Source organism: Anabrus simplex, chromosome 1, assembly GCF_040414725.1.
Source record: "Anabrus simplex isolate iqAnaSimp1 chromosome 1, ASM4041472v1, whole genome shotgun sequence".
Taxonomy (NCBI): Eukaryota; Metazoa; Arthropoda; class Insecta; order Orthoptera; family Tettigoniidae; genus Anabrus; species Anabrus simplex.
Window position 1 is genome coordinate 1,060,511,329 of NC_090265.1, and position 14,122 is coordinate 1,060,525,450.

General features: G+C 42.0%; 1 protein-coding gene across 2 annotated transcripts in view; it reads right to left on the reverse strand.

The window, feature by feature from the left end:
* Positions 1–13,418, reverse strand: part of LOC136857968 (uncharacterized) — a 121,532-nt gene extending 108,114 nt beyond the window's left edge. Inside the window, exon 1 of one of the 2 annotated variants that reach the window (XM_067137109.2) lies at positions 13,256–13,418. The gene's annotated coding sequence lies outside the window, so the exon portion shown is untranslated. Of the gene's footprint in view, positions 1–9,060; positions 9,581–13,255 lie in introns of those variants that run through there. The other variant, XM_067137110.2, reaches the window with a different exon arrangement.
* Between the last annotated feature and the right edge of the window lie 704 nt (positions 13,419–14,122).

Consider the following 14,122-nt stretch of genomic DNA (forward strand, 5'->3'; position numbering starts at 1 on the left):
GCCCACAAAAACCCAAGGTGGAGTATGCCAGGATAGCTAAAGCTGGGATCAGGGTGGCCACAGTGCCTGTAGGATATCCTGACCAGCAGCTAACTGAGAAACAGGTGGAGTCTGTGGAGGAGGCTATCACCAATCTGATAGATGAGCTTCCGGAGCAGGGGCCCATTAAGCCTCAGTTCCTGGGCTGCTATCTGTCGAGAGGTGCGGCCATCATTATCGCAGAGAATGACAAGACTGTAGCATGGCTTTCTAGTCTTGTTACAGACATGCAACCGTGGGAAGGAGCCAGGCTCACAATTGTGGGCATGGATAAACTCCTTTCCTATAAGGGAGTCATGGTCTGGATACCAGGACAACCAAAGGACAACAACGTCCTTTTGGGAAGAATGGCATGCCAGAACCATGGCTTAAATCCCAACAGCTGGGCTGAGTGGCTCAGACGTTTAAAGCGCTGGACTTCTAACCCCAATTTGGCAGGTTCGATCCTGGCTCAGTCCGGTGGTATTTGAAGGTGCTCAAATAAGACAGCCTCGTGTCGGTAGATTTACTGGCACGTAAAAGAACTCCTGCGGGACTAAATTCCGGCACCTCGGCGTCTCCGAAAACCATAAAAGAGTAGTTAGTGGGACGCAAAACAAATAACATTATTATTATTAAATCCCAACAGCTGGAGAGTCTATGACCGCAAGGAGGAGAAGAGAGGTGTCTGACTTGTGGTCAGCATGGACTCCAGAGATGTGGAAAAAGTGGTGAGGAAAAAGATCTTCTGCGGGGTGCATGTTGCTACCTTCACCCTGGTGGAGGGCAAACGCAACAAGCACAGGACCAACCCCAACACAGACAACAATGAGACTAGCAGGGGCGAAGAGCGGGAGCCTGGACAGGAGCCGGGGCCAGCCAAGCCTTAGGATTCATCGCAGGAGACGGAGCTACACATTCCGGAGACCGCATAAGGTAAAGTATTGCATGAAAGTAAGGAATGATTACTTTCATACAAGCAAACATACAACACTGTATAGCGGCCTCTAGGGTACTTATAAGAAGTATCCAGAAAGGCAGGTTTTCGGTCGCCCTGATACAAGAACCCTGGCTTAGACAGGGACTAAAATGTTCAGGCTTCACTCTATTCAGTGGAGTGGTGGAGGAGAAGCCTAGAGCATGTATACTAGTTAAGGATCATAACTCTTGGGCTATACTGGGCTTCATTACTAGACACCTTGTAGTAGTTCTAATGAGATATGAAGAGGGCGGACAGCCAAGAGACCTGGTTGTCTGTTCTGCATATTTCCCAGGAGACTTTGAATCTCCACCCCCGCCGGAGGAGTTCAAGGGACTGGTGATATACTGTAGGAAACAAGGACTTAACCTCATAGTAGGTTGTGACGCCAATGCTCATCACACCATTTGGGGAAGTAAATACACAAACCGAAGGGGACAGCACTTCATAGAATTTCTATGCACAACTGATCTTGAGATCATGAACATACGTGATACCCCACCTTCATCAATGATAGGAGTGAGGGGATCATAGATTTTACCCTGGGTTCCATGGGAATCATACAAGAATTTAAAGACTGGAAAGTTTCGTTGGAGCCTTCCTTCTCAGATCATAGACACATTGTGTTTCATATAGAGGGCTCCTTCGGGATCCCATCTTACAGAAACCCTAGACAAACCAATTGGACGTCTTTTAGGGAGGACGTGGGGAGGGGACTGGAAGGATGATCCTCAAATATAATTAAGAACAAAGAGGAGCTGGAGCTCAGTGTGAGCTTTCTCACACAGACACTAGTTACCTCTTGTGAATTAAACTGCCCAGTCGTTAAGGCAAAAAGAGTACCAGGAAGCTTCAAGTGGAACAGTTATCTTGAACACCTGAGGAGAAACACACGAAGGCTCTGGAATAAATACAGGGAACTTCAGGATCTTTTTTTGTTTTTTTGCTAGTTGCTTTACGTCGCACCGACACAGATAGGTCTTATGGCGACGATGGGACAGGGAAGGGCTGGGAGTGGGAAGGAAGCGGCCGTGGCCTTAATTAAGGTACAGCCCCAGCATTTGCCTGGTGTGAAAATGGGAAACCACGGAAAACCATTTTCAGGGCTGCCGACAGTGGGGTTCGAACCTACTATCTCCCGAATACTGGATACTGGCCGCACTTAAGCGACTGCAGCTATCAAGCTCGGTAACTTCAGGATCAAGAAAGTCTAGATTCTTATAAAGAATCACAAAGAAAGTACAAGTCAGAAGTCAAAAAGGCTTCAAGGAAATCTTGGAGACAGTTTTGTGACTCCATCGAGAGTCAACATGAAGCGGCAAGGCTTCATAAAATTCTACCCTTGGATGAAAGGGCAAGGCTGGGCTCATTGGAGTCACCTTCGGGTGGATATACATCCGCAGAAGGAGAGACCCTGAGCTTATTGCTTGATGCCCACTTTCCAGGTTCAGTAGTCACAAATAGTGAAGTAGAATCAAGCGGATCCTTCAGACCCGATAGAAGTGGCTGGAAGAAGCCGCAGAGATTGTTACCCCAAGAAGGGTGAAGTGGGCATTAGAATCTTTTGCCCCTTATAAAAGCCCAGGAATGGATGGGATCTTCCCAGCACTTCTCCAGGAAGCGGGCGCGGTCCTTATAACATACCTGGTCAGAATTTTTAGAGCCTGTCTCACTATGGGGTACGTGTACTCCTTGTGGCAGCAGGCAAAGGTAGTGTATATACCTAAACCCGGAAGGTCTTCATATACTAGACCTAAGGATTATAGACCCATTAGTCTTCTTAAGACTTTGGAAAGACTGGTGGACAGACATATCAGGGAGAAAGTATTAAGAGACTGTCCGCTGCATCCTCATCAACATGCATACCAACCAGGGAAGTCGGTTGAGACGGCACTACACCAGCTAGTTTCTAGGCTGGAGAGCATCTTGGATCAGCAACAACTTGCTATGGTGGTATTCCTAGATATAGAAGGGACCTTTAACTACATATCTTTGGGCTCCATAGAACTTAGTCTAGAGAGAAGAGGAGTGAGCAGGATGCTCATAACATGGATTATGGCCTTACTGCAGGGCCGTCAAGTTCTGTTTACCCTCAACGCAGTAATGTTGAGAGCTAATATAGACCGGGGGTGTCCACAGGGAGGAGAATTATCACCAACATTATGGTGTCTGGTAGTCGATGAACTACTTACCAGGTTAAATGTTGGAGGAATTTACGCCCAAGGCTATGCAGATGACATTAGCCTGATGGCAGTGGGAAATTTCCCCAGTACGGTTTCAGAGCTCGTACAAAGCTCCCTACATAGGGTGGAAAGATGGTGCCACGACACAAACTTGTCGGTTAATCTCGACAAGACGGAGCTCGTGGTATTTACCAGGAGGAGGAGGCTAGTCAGTTAAGTACCTTGGGGTAATCCTTGAGGCAAGACTGAGTTGGAAGAAACATATAGACTATAAAGTGGATAAGGCTCGCAAGATTATATGGGCCTGTCGCCGGGCCATCGGAAAGACTTGGGGCCTAGGACCTAAGGTAGTCCAGTGGCTCTATATTTCTATTGTACGGCCCACAATCACCTTTGCATCTTTAGTCTGGTGGCCAGGTTCGGAGAGTAAAACTGTGACCACCAAGTTAAACAGTGTCCAAAGACTTGCGTGTCTAGGAATAACAGGGGCACTGGATACCACACCATTATGTGCAATGGAGGCCATCCTAGGTCTTCTCCCTTACATTTATATGTTAAGGAAATAGCGGGAATGAGTGCTTACCGCCTCTGGTCACTCAGAGAAGGGTCCTTCAAGAATCCGAAGAGGTCATGCTTCTATTCTTACAAGGCTTCACCAGACCTGCCCTATGACAATGATGATCGGGGACCTGATGAAGCCTAGTTTTAATCTGAATTATAAGTTCACAGTGGTTATACCCACAAGGGAGGAGTGGGCCCGTCTTAGGTCTAGGGGCTGTACATGGTACACAGATGGCTCGCGGACAGAGACGGGCACAGGCGCCGGGGTCTGGGGACCTACGACAAGGCTCTCCCTTCCCATGGGTAAATATGCTACTGTTTTCCAGGCCGAAGTATATGCAATACTGGCCTGTGCTGTATATATATGGAACATGCCTGGACATAGAAGACGCATCACCATTTGTAGTGATAGCCAGGCAGTGTTACAAGCACTATGCGCAGTTAGAACAACATCAAAAAAGGTATGGGAATGCCAAAGGATGTTAGATCAGCTGTGCGAACTTAGCTCAGTTACCCTATTAGGGCTGGTTTACACGGGTAGAGTAGCGAGGCGAGTAGAGTGGATAGTAGAGCTACTAGCATCGTGTAAACGACCGGGATAGTAGCAAGTAGAGTAGAGTAGTTAGTAGGCAGTAGAGTAGAGTGGGTTTCCTCTGCGGTAAAGTAACTCTACCACTATCCTTCCCCCTCCACCGGAACCGAGCTCCGAGAGCTGGCGGAGAAGTCCGAGGACGTTCGATTTTTCAGCTGACGCGTCATTCGACTGCTGTATTTGCATGTGTGTACATGCGGTGGTATTACGTCGAGCGTTTATTTGGCGGCAAAATGAAGTGGACGGAAGAAGAAACTTGCAAATTTGTGGAGCTCTACAGCGAAAAAGAATGTTTATGGAACATAAACAGCGTTACTTATAGAAATAAGAATATGAGACGGGCGGCGGAAGAGGACTTGATTGCGAAAATGGGTAAAGAGGGTTTTGGGTTAACGGAACTGAAGCAGAAAATAAAAAAATTACGATGTACATACAATCAAATACTCATGAAAATACGAAGATCCAAGAAGTCTGGAGGTGGTGCCGCAGACATCTACACTCGAAGATGCAACATAAAATATAAACAAGTGTCAGCTGGATTTTCACTTAATATGAAGATTTCTCAAGTTTCAATGTTACACAGCGTGTTCATCATGTGTCTCGACATGTTTAAGTTAGGCAATACAATGGTGCAGGACTGTGTACATTAATCATATTAATAACATACATAGGGATCTTCTACATATCACTTGCCACTGCCGTTAATTTTCAGCAATAACAATAATTTCCCCAACAAATTGAATAGTTTCCATATGTTGTTTGAAATATCCAAAATAATTATTGTTTACAGTACAGTGTCAGATCTAGAAGCTTAAGCTCTACACTTGGGCCGTACAAGCAACGAACAAAAAGAACAAAAAAAAAAAAACAAGATCAGTAATTGGGATATTTATGGTGAAGAAGCTACTGCAAATTACGCCTACGCCAGCGTAATTTACAGTGTACGTATGGCCGGTTTCGTCTCAAAACTCACGTGCAAAAATTAGTAGCAAATGGTACAAAACTCACGACTGCAAACGAATAGCTAAATTAATATTCCAATGAGTCTCAAAATCCACGATTCCGGATAGCAGGTGCCTGCGATGACGGCAGGAGGGGTGAGGTGAGCGGTGACTCACTGACCAGGCCTCTCCTGAGGCCACAATACCATTAACATTAAATTTATATCAAAAGGAAAAATACGTTATATTACCTTTAAGACCACAGAAAAATGTTTTGATAATAATAATAATAATAATAATAATAATAATAATAATAATAATAATAATTTCAATAATAATAATAATAATAATAATAATAATAATAATAATAATAATAATAATAATAATAATAATAATAATAATAATACACCTCTGTGTCATTCATCGACCATTATTTTCCCCTGTGTGTTGGGGTGGCAGAGTAACATCCACAGTATCCTCTGCCTATCGTAAGAGGCGACTAAAAGGGGCCCCAGGGGTACTTACATTTTTTAGAAAAGGCCCTTGTCTTTCTTTGCCCGAAACCTTCATTTTCTCGAAGTATGGGCCACCTTCCATTTTTTCCCTCTGATTAGTATTAATAGAGGATGGCTGCCCAGTTGCACTCCCTCTTAAAACAGTAATCACCACCACCACCTTTTCCTTCATTGTTTTCAACACTTATTGATTTTTAATGAACCTTTCCACATTTTCTTGGCTGGGGAAAGAACCACCATCATAAAATATCATCAACATCAGCGCTGTGGAGTCTTTTTTAAGTCATATAGCAACAGAACGTCAAAGATAGCGATTGGCTACTTCACTATATTTCAGATAAAATTCTGACACATTTTAACTTATGATTTTATAAATTTGGTGAGCCAAGTAGTCAATACTACAAGTATATAACATTGCGTATCGTGTAATCGCGTGGGGGCGTGATGTAATATATTTATCTATGCTAAGTAAGGCATCTGGGAGTACATGACTCAGTCATACGTGTGGAGCATGAGTTCATATTATTTTCGGAAAGCGTATCAGAGACCGTTCATCATACTCGCCCACTTTCTGAAGGGAATGGAGATAAGTAATTTAATTTCCCTGCGATGAGATTCATGACCAAATTAATCTCTAATGAAACTAAATGAGTGAATTAACAGTCGTAATATTTAATATCGGTAAAATAAAGTTTCTTATATAAGTAAATGCCGTCTTCTGGCCTCATAATAGAACTAAGCCCCGGTAATTACTACCAACTGAAAATTTATTTTAACTAGCAGCAGGCAATATACCTACTTTAATTTTATGTCGTCCGGATGCATGGATACATGGTTAGCATCCTGGTCTGTGGTCCAATGGGTCCACGGAGTCCCAGGTTCGACTCCTGGCCGGGATTTTCACTTTAATTTGTTAATTCCTATGGCTCGGGAACTGAGTGTTTGTGCCGTCTTCAGCATTGGACTTCATGGATTGCAAAAAAAAGAGGCGTATTTCTATTTTTCATCTATTCACATAATTCAATCGATTATCCATCCGACACACACCGAAAAATATATTCATGACGCAACCGATTATTCTACGCGATATAACTGAATGATATTTGAAATTCATTTGATTATTTATTCCATTATTTAAATAACCGGGTGGAAGCTATTTGATTTTTAAAAAATATCCGATTATATCATCACTAGTAGGGTGGGCACATATCCATTCAAAGAAGAACTGGTCCTGCTCGTGAGGTTTGAGACTGGCCCAGATAGAGAAACCTATTCTTGCTAATCCTCTTCTTAGAATTCGTGAATTTTGATACTCGTGAGTTTTGAGACTCGTGGGTTCTGAGACGACACACTGATGGCCAATGGGTATTCTTTCTATAACTTTTGAAATGAATTCTGTAAAATTTCATTCGGATAAGATTTAGGTTGGCTGAAATACAAAAAAAGGAAATAGAAACATCACTACAGTCTAACTGGGGAAAGGAGTACCTCACCCCTTCACCGTGGAACAAAAACCTTCGCCAGAATTATGATTTATAATTAGACTGGAGCTCGTTCATATAGTTTTATCTTAGAAATCACCACTACAGTATTTACAGACGAAGACTAGTAAAATCCTGAGGGGATGATTACACTGTCGTTACTTTCTGTACAATAATGAATAAAGTCATAACAATTCAATCGTTTGTGTTCCTGGGTTAAAATACATGCTTGTACTGCCAGGGAACTGCTCCTTCATTAACAAAATGATTCCTGAGACGATCCCTCATGTTCTTGGCCAACTGTGTCGAGTTTGTCCCCCCATATTTCTCCAAATTGCCAAGTTCTCTCAGAATTAATGCCGATGCCCCGAGTGTATCTCTCCTACTAAGCCAGCCTCTTACCCATTCCCTTTTTTCCTCATTTACTTCTTCTAACGCTTCACTAACCTCTTGCAGTAATATGTTTGTAAATGTCTTTAAACACTTCCTTACGATGTGCTTACGTCTTGACATGGTGCTACTACTGTACTCTACTCTACTGTATGACTCTACTCCCGTATGAACGATACGAGTGTCAACTCTACCAGACAGCGGTAGAGTAGAGTAACGTGGCTACTCTACTAACTACTCTACTCGCCTCGCTACTCTACCCGTGTAAACCAGCCCTTATGGATCCCTGGGCATACAGGTATCAGTAGAAACGAAGAAGCTGACAAACTAGCGAAACAAGGCTCAAAAGGTCCTTTCATAGGATCAGAGCCCTTCCTAGGAGTGTCACTCGAACCGTGAAACTGGTAATATCCCAGTGGACAAACCAGTCTCACTTAGACATTTGGAAGAGGCTAACCATAGCAAGGCAGGCATGTGAACTTATCAAAGGGCCTAGCCAAAGTTATAAAAAGGGCCTAATAAATTTGAATAGGACCAGAATGTGAATGGTAGTTGGAATGTTGACAGGACACAATACCTTACAGAGACACCTACACTTCATGAAAATCAATCAGGATCCAATGTGTAGAAGATGCGGTAAGGGGGAAGAGACCTCCGCGCATGTGTTGTGTCAGTGCGAGGCTCTTGCAAGCACTAGACATCGATATCTTGGCTCACATTTTGTGAGCCTGGAAGACATCAGGAATGCTAACATCCGGACACTGGTACCCTTTATAGGAGCACTAGGGCTGGACTAGGCAAACCCGTTTAAGGGACACAAAGGGTCTTCACAGATCTACGTGTGGAGCCCTGCGAAGGCAGGGTTCACCCATTCTTTATCTATCTATCATCTGATGACCAAGCAGGCAGCAATTTTTGGTAATGAGACAAAGTCTCAAGTGCATTGGCACTGCCGGTGGCTCCAAGTGGACTACGCAGTGGCCTAAATGGTATTTTCACTAGCCATGCGTCTTGTTAGGTGTGCTAGGTACCAACTGATGAGCCCAACATTTTTTTTTCTATTTGCTTTACATCGCACCGACACAGATATATCTTATGGCGACGATGGGATGGGAAAGGCATAAGAAAGGGAAGGAAGCGGCCATGGACTTAATTAAGGTACAGCCCCAGCATTTGCCTGGTGTGAAAATGGGAAACCACGGAAAACCATCCTCAGGGTTGCCGACAGTGGGGTACGAACCCACTATCTCCCGATTACTGGATACTGGCCGCACTTAAAAGACTGCAGCTATCGATGAGCCCAACTTAGCACACGGGGGTGAAACGCTGGAAACCAGTAATGAGTTAGATAGAAAATTTATACTGTCCAATAACGGACCATTTATATTGGTATTACATACCACTTAGTCGAGCAGCTCTCTTCTTTCTCCAAAGTCTTTGCAGCCCAAACTTTGCAACATTTTTGTAACGCTACTCTTTTGTCAGAAATCACCCAGAACAAATCGAGCTGCGTTTCTTTGGATTTTTTCCAGTTCTTGAATCAAGTAATCCTGCTGGGGGTCCCATACACTGGAATCGTACTCTAGTTGGGGTCTTACCAGAGACTTATATGCCCTCTCCTTTACATCCTTACTACAATTCCTAAACACCCTCATAACCATGTGCAGAGATCTTTACCCTTTATTTACAATCCCATTTATGTGACCATGAAAAGTTGAAAAGTGTCAGAATCCAGATTTGTCCCCTCCATATCAGCACCAACTTCCCTTTAGATAAAGACTAAAGCTATCCCAATACTGAGGTCAGTTTATGGGCTATACAGTCAGTTTAAAACCGTCAAACCTTATCCACAAATTCTTGTATACTGCAAAATTGATCAACTTTGCATAAGAAGGTGCAGTCCACACCCGTGCAGCAAATGTTTAGAGGTTACCACTCAAGGTTCTAAATGTCTGTTTCTTGAGGATAATTTGGGCACTGACTTTTTCTTTGGCATTGGTACAGTATTTCAGGAAGATTATTTTTTTTTTTTTTTTTTTGCTAATTGCTTTACATCGCACCGACACAGACAGGTCTTATGGCGACAATGGGGCAGGGAAGGGCTAGGAGTGGGAAGGAATCGGCCGTGGCCTTAATTAAGGTACAGCCCCAGCATTTGCCTGGTGTGAAAATGGGAAACCACGGACTTCAGGGCTGCCGACAGTGGGGTTCGAACCTACTATCTCCCGAATACTGGATACTGGCCGCACTTAAGCGACTGCAGCTATCGAGCTTGGTTCAGGAAGGTTAAAAGTTAGGTCGAGACTAACATCTCAGTATTATATGCCTGGCTAGGATGAATTTGGTTACCTCGAACCCAAAATTTTCAGCTTTATTCTTGGCATTACGGTATAAGGAGTGTCATGGTCTGACAAGTTAACCATACACAATCTTTATTTCTAAGTAGCCCTGTGGCATCGTTTAGTTCCATACCTCTTATCTTCAAATCATTAGAAACTGAGTCTGTTTCCCTCTAATTCTCTTATCATCGGAGACCAAGTCCATTATTCTCCTAGGTTACCTATCCTCCTCCATTCACCTCACATGGCCCCATCACTGAAGCTGGTTTACCGAGCTTGATAACTGCAGTCGCTTAAGTGCGGCCAGTATTCGGGAGATAGTGGATTCGAACCCCACTGTCAGCAGCCCTGAAGATGGTTTTCCATCGTTTCCCATTTTCACACCAGGCAAATGCTGGGGCTGTTCCTTAATTAAGCCCACGGCCGTTTCCTTTCCATTCCTAGGCCTTTCCTGTCCCATCGTCGCCATAAGACCTATCCGTGTCGGTGCGACGTAAAGCAAAAAAAAAGAAAGAAAAAGAAGAAGAAGAAGCTGGTTTATGCATACAACTCTTTCAATCAAGTTTATTCTTTACTCAGCCTTTATCCCCTCATCCAGAGTACCCTCCTGAAACTGTTCCCACCGGTTCTTACTACTTTCATGTCTGTTACTTCTAAGATATCCCAAGTCTACCCAGCTTTCACTCCGGTGAGACAGGGGGATTATCCATAAGGGATAGCTGCCCTAGAATAAGGGGTACCATACGGTTACAGCATCAAATTGATAATAATTTTCATTATCCCTTCAACTGCTACTCATAGTAAAGTGTTGTGTCTTAGATGATGCCCTATCCAATTTTCCTTCCTATTTTGGATTACGGTCAGCATGCTCCTCACTTCTCCCACCCTCTTCCGAACTTCCTCATTTGATATTTTATCTTCCCACTTTACTCCTTCAATTCTTCACCAAATCCACATCTCAAATGCCTCTATTCTTCCTTCCTTAATGTATCAGATGTAAGGCTTTTCAGGCGTTTGCTGAAAAATATCTAATTCCCTCTATGGGAATTTAGAATTTTCCATCCTTCCTTAATGTCCATGTTTCAGCACCATATAGAGCTATACTCCATATGTAACACCTTGCAAGTCTCTTCCTCAGATCTTTCTCTAGTGGACCACAAAGCAGTTTTTTCTTCTTGTTGAAGCTTTCCTTGGCTAAGGTAATTCGAGCTTTTATGTCTGTTACAGACTGAAGGTCTTCAGTCACAATACTTCCAAGATACTTAAACTTATTCACTCGTTCAATAATTTCTCCCCCTATCTTGATTGTTGCTTTTTCACCGTTACCTCCAAGTATCATGAATTTGGTTTTCTTTTTGTTTATGCTCATTCCATACTCTTCGCACTTTTTTTTAAATTCTCTCAGCATTTTGCGGAGGTCCTTCACATTTTCAAGCTATTACTGCCATATCATCAGAAAATCTTATACATTCAATTCTCTTACCTCCAACGTTGACACCTCTTTTACCATCCAAGCATTCACAAATAATTTCCTCCAAGTAAATATTAAACAAAGTTGGTGATAAGCAGCAACCCTGTCTAACACCTTTTCCCAGTCTGATTTCTTCTGTTAATTCTCCTCTTATTCTCACACTTGCTGTTTGGTTGTAATATAATTCCTTGATCAATCTTCTCTCTCTCCATTCCACTCCATGTTTTTTTAAGTATCTCCAAGAGCTAATCCCACCTCACTTTGTCAAATGCCTTCTCTAAGTCTACAAAGACTGTGTATACTTTTCTATTCTTCGCTATGTACCTTTCTCCTATGACTTTCAATGGCATCCCTTGTGCCTACTCCATGCCTAAATCCATATTGTTCTTCACCAATATAATTCTCCATTTGTCTGTAAATCCTTCTGTTTATTGCTCTTAATAGTATTTTAGCTGCATACGAAATTAAACTTAGTGTCCTGTGTTCTTCACATTTCTTACTATTTTTCCTTTTTTCTATTGATATTATTATATTTTCCAGAAAATCTTTTGGCCATTTCCCTTTTAAGTATATTTCTTGACAAAGTTTCACAAATATATCTTTCCTTTCCCCTGCAGTACTTTGAGTAGTTCAACTGGTATTTCATCTACACCTCTCATCTGGTCTGCTGCTCCAATCATATAACCATTCTATGTACTCTTTCCATCGTTCCCTGACTTTTTCAGGCTCACTTACTAACTGTCCATCGAATGTTTTAATCTCAGTCATCCACTTCCATCCCTTTTATCCATGAATGTTAATTCCATAGCTTCCTTGTACATCATGTCATATTTACCTTCACTTTCCAACCGCTCTATTTAGCTGCAGGTTTCTCTGATCCACTTTTCTTTAGCATGTTCAGTCTCCCTTCTTAATTCATTATTTAATTTTCTATACATCTTTCTTCCTTCTTGAGTGTTTACATTTTCCCATTTTGTCCAACATTTCTTCAGTCAAATATACCATCTAAATGGTGATTTACCATTGACAAAGAATCACGTAAAATATCTGAACAAATATATTTTAGAAACGAAACAGGAATACCAAAACAAAGGAAGAAATTAACTGAAAATTTTGTGACAGATCCTCTTGCGCTCCGAAGAGTAACCCAATCACCTCCCAGCAATTGGCAGGTATGTGATACGTTCCTTCAAAGTACTAAAAACAGGGTTCGTAGTGTCTCTTCTTTTCAGAATCAACTTCTTTGGCCCGTTACTCTAAAACCTTATTGTTGGATTAATAACAACGCCGATGTTTCTCTTCCTGTCAATCACAACAATGTCTGCACGTTTACTGGATCCAAGGCTAGAGATACAGTGCACTTGTTCAAGTTCATCAGAAAATGAATCAGGGTAAAGATAGCTTTGCCTGGGAGCATATTCAAGCTGCTTACTACATTTCTACTTAACTCAATCCCTCCATGCCACTTTATTCCTTGCAGTAGATGATTCATGTAAACTATGAATGACACAGGTAAGTAACCATGAACCAAAAACTCATTCTACAATCAACTCCCGCTGCAGCCCAATTGTCAACATAAATGCCTTTGATTGTACAATCTATCCCTAAGCCCATAATCCCCCCATAAGGCCAACATCTATTCCATCGGTACTCAGTCATATGCTTTCTCCAGATCTACAAAAGATAAACATAACTGTCAATTCATCTCGTAGCATTTTTCAATTACCTGGCACATACCGTACTGAAAATCTGATCCTGACATACTGTATAGATGTTATTACTTACCTCGATAGATACCTCAAATCTACGAACACAAAATAACCTATAAAAAACAATAAACAATTGTCTTGTCTTGTCAATTTAATGGGCTGCCCCATAAACAATCTTCTTCTTAACGAAACTGTTTGGGCTTTAAACCACAATAAACAATAAACACAACCAAAGAGGATCGAATAGAACACAACAACGCTCCCGGCGCAGGGTAGCCACTGGGCGAAAAAAATTTGTACTAAATTTTCCTAGTAAGGTACAAGGTATTGGAAAAAAATACTAAATCATTTTTTTTCAATAGAGTAGGATTATTCATAAAGGTAGTATAGAAAATAAGATATACTTGTCAGAAAACACATTTATTAAATGAAAACATTTGTAATTACCGGAATTTACCGGTTTTGGTATCTATGATAGGAAGCAGCAGTGCCAACTACCAACTACAGTAACTGTCAAAGAGAATATGTAGTAACTGTAGTCGGCTATGGAAGCAGTAGTTTCAATCACCATCATCTTGTTCTTGTAGATGGGGGCGTTTTGGATTCTTTTAATATTATCCAGGCATAAATCACCATCATCTTAACACTCTCGTTCGAAATACTCGAGACTGACATCACTACTCTCGATGCATCTTCGAGGTTATCGTACGGAACGACACAACCAGCGCAGAGGCGTTGACACAACCAAGACCAACTACAAAATCTCAGACTTTAACCGACCTATCGAAACTGTCCATAATGGCGGCAGCTGGAGTGCCAGCATGCGTTTGTTTTGATTTGTGTAGCCGGGTTGTTGTTAAATATTTACGGAAATTTGCATATTATTAATCATACCTTATATTTATTTATAGTCTTAAGAAGGTTATAGACTCTCTTTCAGGCC